The 6887-nt window shown below is 36.5% G+C and overlaps 1 pseudogene; it reads right to left on the reverse strand.

Moving 5' to 3' along the window:
* Window positions 1-131: 131 nt before the first annotated feature.
* LOC136266579 (uncharacterized) lies at window positions 132-1214 on the reverse strand (annotated as a pseudogene).
* Window positions 1215-6887: the final 5673 nt, after the last annotated feature.

Here is a 6887-nt window from a genome sequence, read left to right on the forward strand (position 1 = left end):
GACTGTCTACGAATCAGATGCCCCCCTAAAAATCATTGGTATTGTCCATCTTGTCGAAAACTGCCACAATTTACCAAAGGTAAAGGCTCCAAAAAGAATCTCAATAAAGACTCAGCTATAAATCCTAAATTTTAATCTTGACTAACAACTGATCGACACAAGTTTACACATGCACAGCATACACTTACAATTTTATCAATGGTACTGTCATTTTCATCACCAACAATTAGTCTAATTGGTAATGTTCCTTGTAATATAGTGTACTTTTGTTTAAGAACACCTATCACCCTCTCTACATGTATTCAAACTACAGACAATTCTCGGCTCCAGTCAACTTCTACTTTCTCTAGCTGCTTCTTTCCCTTTGTGAAGGGAGGAATCTTCACTTTAGCCATAGCCATTCTTGCATAGTCATCACATTTAAAGCCTAATATCACATCACCTAAACAGTTAACAGTGTTGTAAAATGCACAATGATGGTAATACATCTTACCTGGAAGCAAATGTTGAATTAAGCCAGATTGTTCAGTAATTTCTTTATCTGACATCTGCCCACCAACACATTTTGATATAATGAGAAATTGTTTGTTGTGGGGTAATTTCAATCAAGAATTTAATAGTGGAGTGATGCTTGTAATTACTCCAAACTTGTGCACGTGCCAGTAAATCTGATGGTCTCTCTATGAAAATTTCAGTGCAGTCTATTATAACTGCACACTTCTTAAAAAACTTTCTAAATGCTGTGGGCATTGTTTGACGTAGAGTATCTCTGTCAGGCCATTTGATAAAAGGAGCAGTATTCACAGCCATTACATCCAATACCTGGTGAAAATATCTAGATACAGTGCTACAATGCACCCCAAATCGGAATGCAAGGTCTCCATCCATTAAATTTAGGCGAAGTTTCATGAAGAACATGATTAAGATAGACATTTTTGATAACTTTGTGTTATCAGGTAAGGCCGATGATACAAGGTCAAACAAAGCCTTAAAAACACACCACTCAGCAATACCTGTAAAGACTAAAGTCATAATCTACATTATGGCAAAAATATGTGTTAACTACCTGTGTAAAATTTCAGTAAGTGATCGCTCTGTTGCAAGTGCTCACTGGATATGTGAGTTCTTTCTAAGTATGATTCTATCATTTTAAGCTCATCATTCTCTTTTCTTAGCCTGTCATTATCCCTCTGTAACTGTATGTACTCCAGCATGAAAGCGTTATCTGTCTGACATCCATCCGATTCGCGGTTGTTTTGGTGGTTGTACTAGCTACTGCTACAGAACTAGTATTGCCAACATCCTCAGAATCAGAAACAACTTTCTTCCTTTTAGCCCATTGTTCAGCCCTGTTGTGCCTTTCTGGATCAGGAACAGAAACTTTATGGCCCGGCCATGTCAGTATAAAGTGGGCACCCAGTCAGGATCAGTTGTTTCATAGAGTTGTGCTGGCTAGCCTACAAATATAGCTCAGTAGCTAATTTTTTTTTCTTTCAGTAGCTAATTGACGAATAGCATGACGAATAAGCAAAGCAAAGCACGAGTGCCCATGGTATAACTAATATGTTCTACTTTAGCATGTAGACTCACCTAATTGGCAAAATCTTTAGTTGCTATACCCTTCTCTTATATAGGGAACCAAGTAAGCTGTGATGGTGGGGTTCAATTTTAATACATCAAACTGTAGTTTGATTTTATTATTGCTAATATAGCAATTTTAAGAAACTAGTGTTAATTATATTACTTTAATTGCTACATTTACAAAAGTAAAAAACAAAGTACTGCTAATGTATTAAAATTGAATCCCACAATCACAGGTTGTTTGGCAGAATTCAATCCCACAATCACAGCTTGCTTGATTCCCTATATAAGAGAAGAGGATAACAGTAAAACATCAAAGAAATCTGATGATTTCTGGATATAGTGTGCACACCTATTAGGTATGCAATGTCTCAAGTTAACGAGATATATGCAGTGCGTATATCTCGTTAAGGCAGTGTGTAACGAGATATGCGCACTGCCTTAACGAGATATACGCACTGTGTATATCTCGTTAATATTTTGAGTCAGTGCAATATGTGATATATATATGCACTGGCTTTCCTTTGATCTGAGGTGTGAAAGTGGTACATATATATATATATGTACATACGTGCATGTGTTGTGTAGCCAAGTGGTAGAGCATCAGCCTGCTGCAAAGTTCGAATCCCATGATGTTGTTGTTTCCTTGAGAAAACAACTTTAGAAAGGTCACTTTAGAAAGGTTTTATTTATCTCATGCATTTTACTACAATGAGTGGTTAGGTGGTGAAAACTTCATGTCATTAGGAGATTCCTGTTAAAAGTTATGGCATTTTGGATATTGTGCTTGGTGCCATGCTAATGTACAGAAAAGCCCTAAATATGTCGTACACAAAAATCACCACTCTACCAACTTCTTTGTTTGTATCTCTAGATTGGAACCACTGATTAAGGTGAGGTTTGCACTAAAACGATTCTAAAAATGCACAATATTTGTCATACCAAAGATTTTAAGGAATGTAAACTTTTTAATTTAGTTGGAAATCCCTACTAGAGGTTTGAATCTTAGCAAATTACAACTAACCTTGAATCTAGCTCTTCTGAATTTAAGAGAAAAAAGCAATTTGAAGTTAATGGGCTCCCTTTAATCTCCTTGATATTAAATAATAGGTTTTAACAATATAATAAATACTAGCCGTATTTTTTGTCTGACTAGGACAGGAAACAAGGACTTTACAATTGTTGGCCTTACCAAAAGCAAGTCAGGTGGGTGTGGAAATTGATAAAGCTAGAAGCAAGGGTCCCCAGCCAATCAGTGAAAGTAGAGAAAATGGGAAAAAAGTGAAATCCAATCAGTGAAATCTGATAGCTAGAAGCAAAAGCTATCAGATTTGGGTTGGCATAGGTCAGTTGAAAAAAATTTAATGATGATAGCATGTTTAGTTACAAGCCTGTAACATACAGTAATTATAGACAGCAGTTTTATAAATGGTTTGATAAGCAAATGTAAGACAGCTGCTATAGCAACACAACCACTGACCAACACATGATATCATAGAAGTTTTGCAGTGTAGGTCAGTTTTCAGTTGTGCTTCATGCAAATCATAGTGCTTTAATGACAGTCCAAGCATCATTGGCTAGCCATAGTAACAGTGAATATACATGTGATATACCTATCAAGAAAAGATGTTCACCAAATGCCAACAATGAGAAGCAGAAACATTTTTACTTGACAAGAAGAAATAGAAAGAAAATGCAAACTGGTTGTAAAAAGCAGACAAATGAGGAAATTTTGTCCAGCAAACAAGTGTTATCTAGTTTTGACATCTTAGTTTGTAGCGTGTGTTTAAGGAAGATGGCAAAACTACAGCGGCAAGCAACTTTATTGATGGGTTGCCTGTGAAATTTGAACATGTGGGCCCACTGTGACTGTGTATCTACCAGTGGTGATGACTTTCACTGTAAAAACTGTTCAACACCTGATCATTCAGTTCATCAGTATAGCTGGACAGCTGCAACACCTGTTCATCACTACTTAGGCTGTGTTGCTGCAACATCTGATCATCTTGCTCAATACTGTCTCTGTGCAGCTGCATTACTTGATCATCCCGTTCATCCCTACTTTGGCTGTGGTGCATGCACACCAAATGCACATGCTTGCACATGGTATAGTGCAATGTGGCATCAAGCAAGAATACATATGCATACAAACATCGCATCGTTCACACCTCATCTGATAATCACAGTCATTTAAATATGATAAAATGTGAAGTAAATAGTCAAGACGCTGATTTTGTTTGTTACAATGATACACAACTTTCAGCTTTCGGTGAAATGCCTCTAAATGCATAGCTATTAGTATTGGCAGTGGTACCAGTTCTATAGCAAGTGGCCCATATACTTGCTCTTCGAACATATGTAGTAGAAAAGCAAGTGTAAAAATGATGGACTTTAATAAAACAATCAGTTTTCTATATTTTGGTAATTAGCTATTTAATGAAAAGGAATAAAGTAAAAAGTATACTATCTCATAACATACAACACTCATTACCAAAGCCAACCCTTGGTGGCAGGTTTAGCCAAAATTCTGTAGCTCGGTCCCCCCTCTTTAAATGTAGTGTTGCTAGCTCAGTCACATGTTATTGCTGCACTGGAAAGTTACCACACCAAACAACCATATACCACTACAATTTAGCACTATGAATGCAGTTACACTTAACTAACATTAATCATACAGTGTGTACTTTGAACTCCCATTTTATGAAAGTGATGGAAATACTCTAATAAAGCAGTCAAGTGACTATTCTAATAAAGGAATCAAACAAGGATTTGCCCTACAGTTCAACATCAGCTCTGGAGGGGGAGTGAGTAGGCTATGCAAACCCAACTTTTCAGAACTAAACTCATCTTAACTAGTGCACATAAGAAGCCCAATAACTATACATATGAGTCTGCTGCTTTGTTAAGTGAAACTTACCCTCAAACTTGTAAACTATCACATAGCTTCAACCATTGGCGAGCTACAGCACACTAAATACTTAAAACTAGCATTTTTCGATACTTTAAAATAGGCGATAAGATCGGTTTTCCTGACTAGGTCACATATACAAGTTTACAATGTTTCATAACTATATGTCACATGTACAACTGGCCAACAAGTCTGGTATGAATACTATGTAATGTACTAAGGAATGCTTACTCAGTGGATCCAATGTATCATGGCATCATACGGCCCCACACCCACCATGATAAACATATTGCATACCTAAAAACCCTAGGGGGCCTACTCAACTTAATTTGGCTAGAGCTTGTCCTGCAGTTAGTAACATTTCACATTGAACAGTCATCACTGCAGTTTGGTTACCTGCTCCACCACCCCTAATAGCTAACAACTATTATCTAGTTAGCAAAAAATTATGTGTTGCAATAGTAGTACACATGTTTAGTGTTTAAAGTAATCCTTGCTGCTCTCTTAGTAACGAAGTGTGGCCTGCTTGAAATTTCCTCCTCTTCTTTCCATTTTTCAAGTTCAGTAGTTGAACTAAATTTATGTACAGAACTGTTTGTTTTAATATTGTGCCTTTTTTGAATATGACTTAGCAAATCTTTAATGTCCTTAACCCTGCAAGGATGTAATTACTTTAATCAAGAGTTCATAAAATTTATATGGGAGAGTGTCTAACTCTCTGAGCATGGCCTGTACAAACACCCTGAGTAAAGTTCATTTTTCACTCAAATCAGCATCTTCTCCACTGGGGATAGAGAACTGTCAACTGGTGTTGATGAGGGCAAAGCCTTTGGTCTGAGAAAAGACTGAGCTGTTACTTTGCAAGTTAGACACTCTTCCTCATAATATAAATGCTGGGATTATACAAGGCATTAATGCATAGTGATTGATTATAATGTTTGTCATGCTTACTTTTCTGAGCATTCGTGACAACAATACACATAGGGGGATGAAGCTTCTGAGTAGCATTCAGATTTCACATGTCTACTCAATGAACTAGGACGCTGGAATACTTTGTCACAATATTTGCAGCAGAACGAGGAAGAACCTACAACTCTACCACACACTCATTGCCAGCACGGTTCAGGCCACATTGGTTAGTTTCCCCTTCACTGATCACATTTGTTTTCTGACATAGCTACTCCCACCTATAGCCTATAGCATCATATCAAGAGTGAATAATAAGTCTTGATCATATCTACTATTTCAAAACACACCATGATAAGAATCTCACTATCTCAGCACTAAACTAGCTCACGCTTTAGAGATGTGCGCCAAAATTCAAACAAGTGACTCACATGTCAATTACACGATAATTTACGGCATGCTAATGTGCTCTCTAGAATTTTTACATGCAAAATCTCTTTTTGTTAACATCAAGGATATATTGCTGGTATTTTTGTGCTACAGTACTAATTAATTTAGTTTCATATCTAGAAGCTACAAAAATTCTGAAAGCAAAACTTTAGAGTCAGTTTAGTCCTTGATTTGGAAGCAATTTTTTGTAATTGCTAATGCAAGACATGCATGATCAATTAGCCTAATGTAAATGATTCACAGGAACTTTTGAAAAGTATGACAGTGTATAGCAATGATTGTTCTATTAGAGTGTATCACAATGATTATTCTATTAGAAAACCAAGTGGTCCAGTGATTGCATTGCTGGACTAGCCAGAGCAACACTCCAGCCCTGGGCTCTGAACAGTACCATTGAAGCACTAAACAAAGTTATCATCTACACACTAAGATGTTGCATCTAATTTTTAAAATGAATCACCTAGCCTGACTATCATTCCAGTGTTTTCTTTGACCTGAAAAGATTTAAATTAGAAAGCAGATGAATAGCTTTACAATTTGAGGGGATGCAACTACCAAAAAATAGATGCTATTTATAAATAGAGCCTTTTCCGATTATTCATATTACTCAGACCAAACCTTGGAAAGTTCTGTATCACAGACAATGAACTCAATAGCTAACAGGTAGTTAGTCTGAAATAGTTGGTACACAAGTTTCTGCAACAGTTACACTATAACATATTAACCTATAATAGCTGTATAGCTTATACGTAGATTAGTTATATGGAGATGTACAGGATATATTCAACATTGCATTCTTTGTATTTTGAGAAAAATCGCAATGTTGCAGACTAGGTTTGCACCAATTATGCCTGAATAATTTTGAGCACAATAGGCCAGCAAAAGCATGTCACTTACTCTAATACAGCAGTCAAGAAAGGCTGATATACTCTAAGTCTCTATTAAAACACAGCAACTCTAGAGCATGATCACGATTTTGAAAGCATATAATTTTGAGCATAATAGGCTGGATTTTTGAGCACTGCTCAAAAGCATAACAGGC

This window comes from Dysidea avara, chromosome 9 (assembly GCF_963678975.1).
Source record: "Dysidea avara chromosome 9, odDysAvar1.4, whole genome shotgun sequence".
Taxonomy (NCBI): domain Eukaryota; kingdom Metazoa; phylum Porifera; class Demospongiae; order Dictyoceratida; family Dysideidae; genus Dysidea; species Dysidea avara.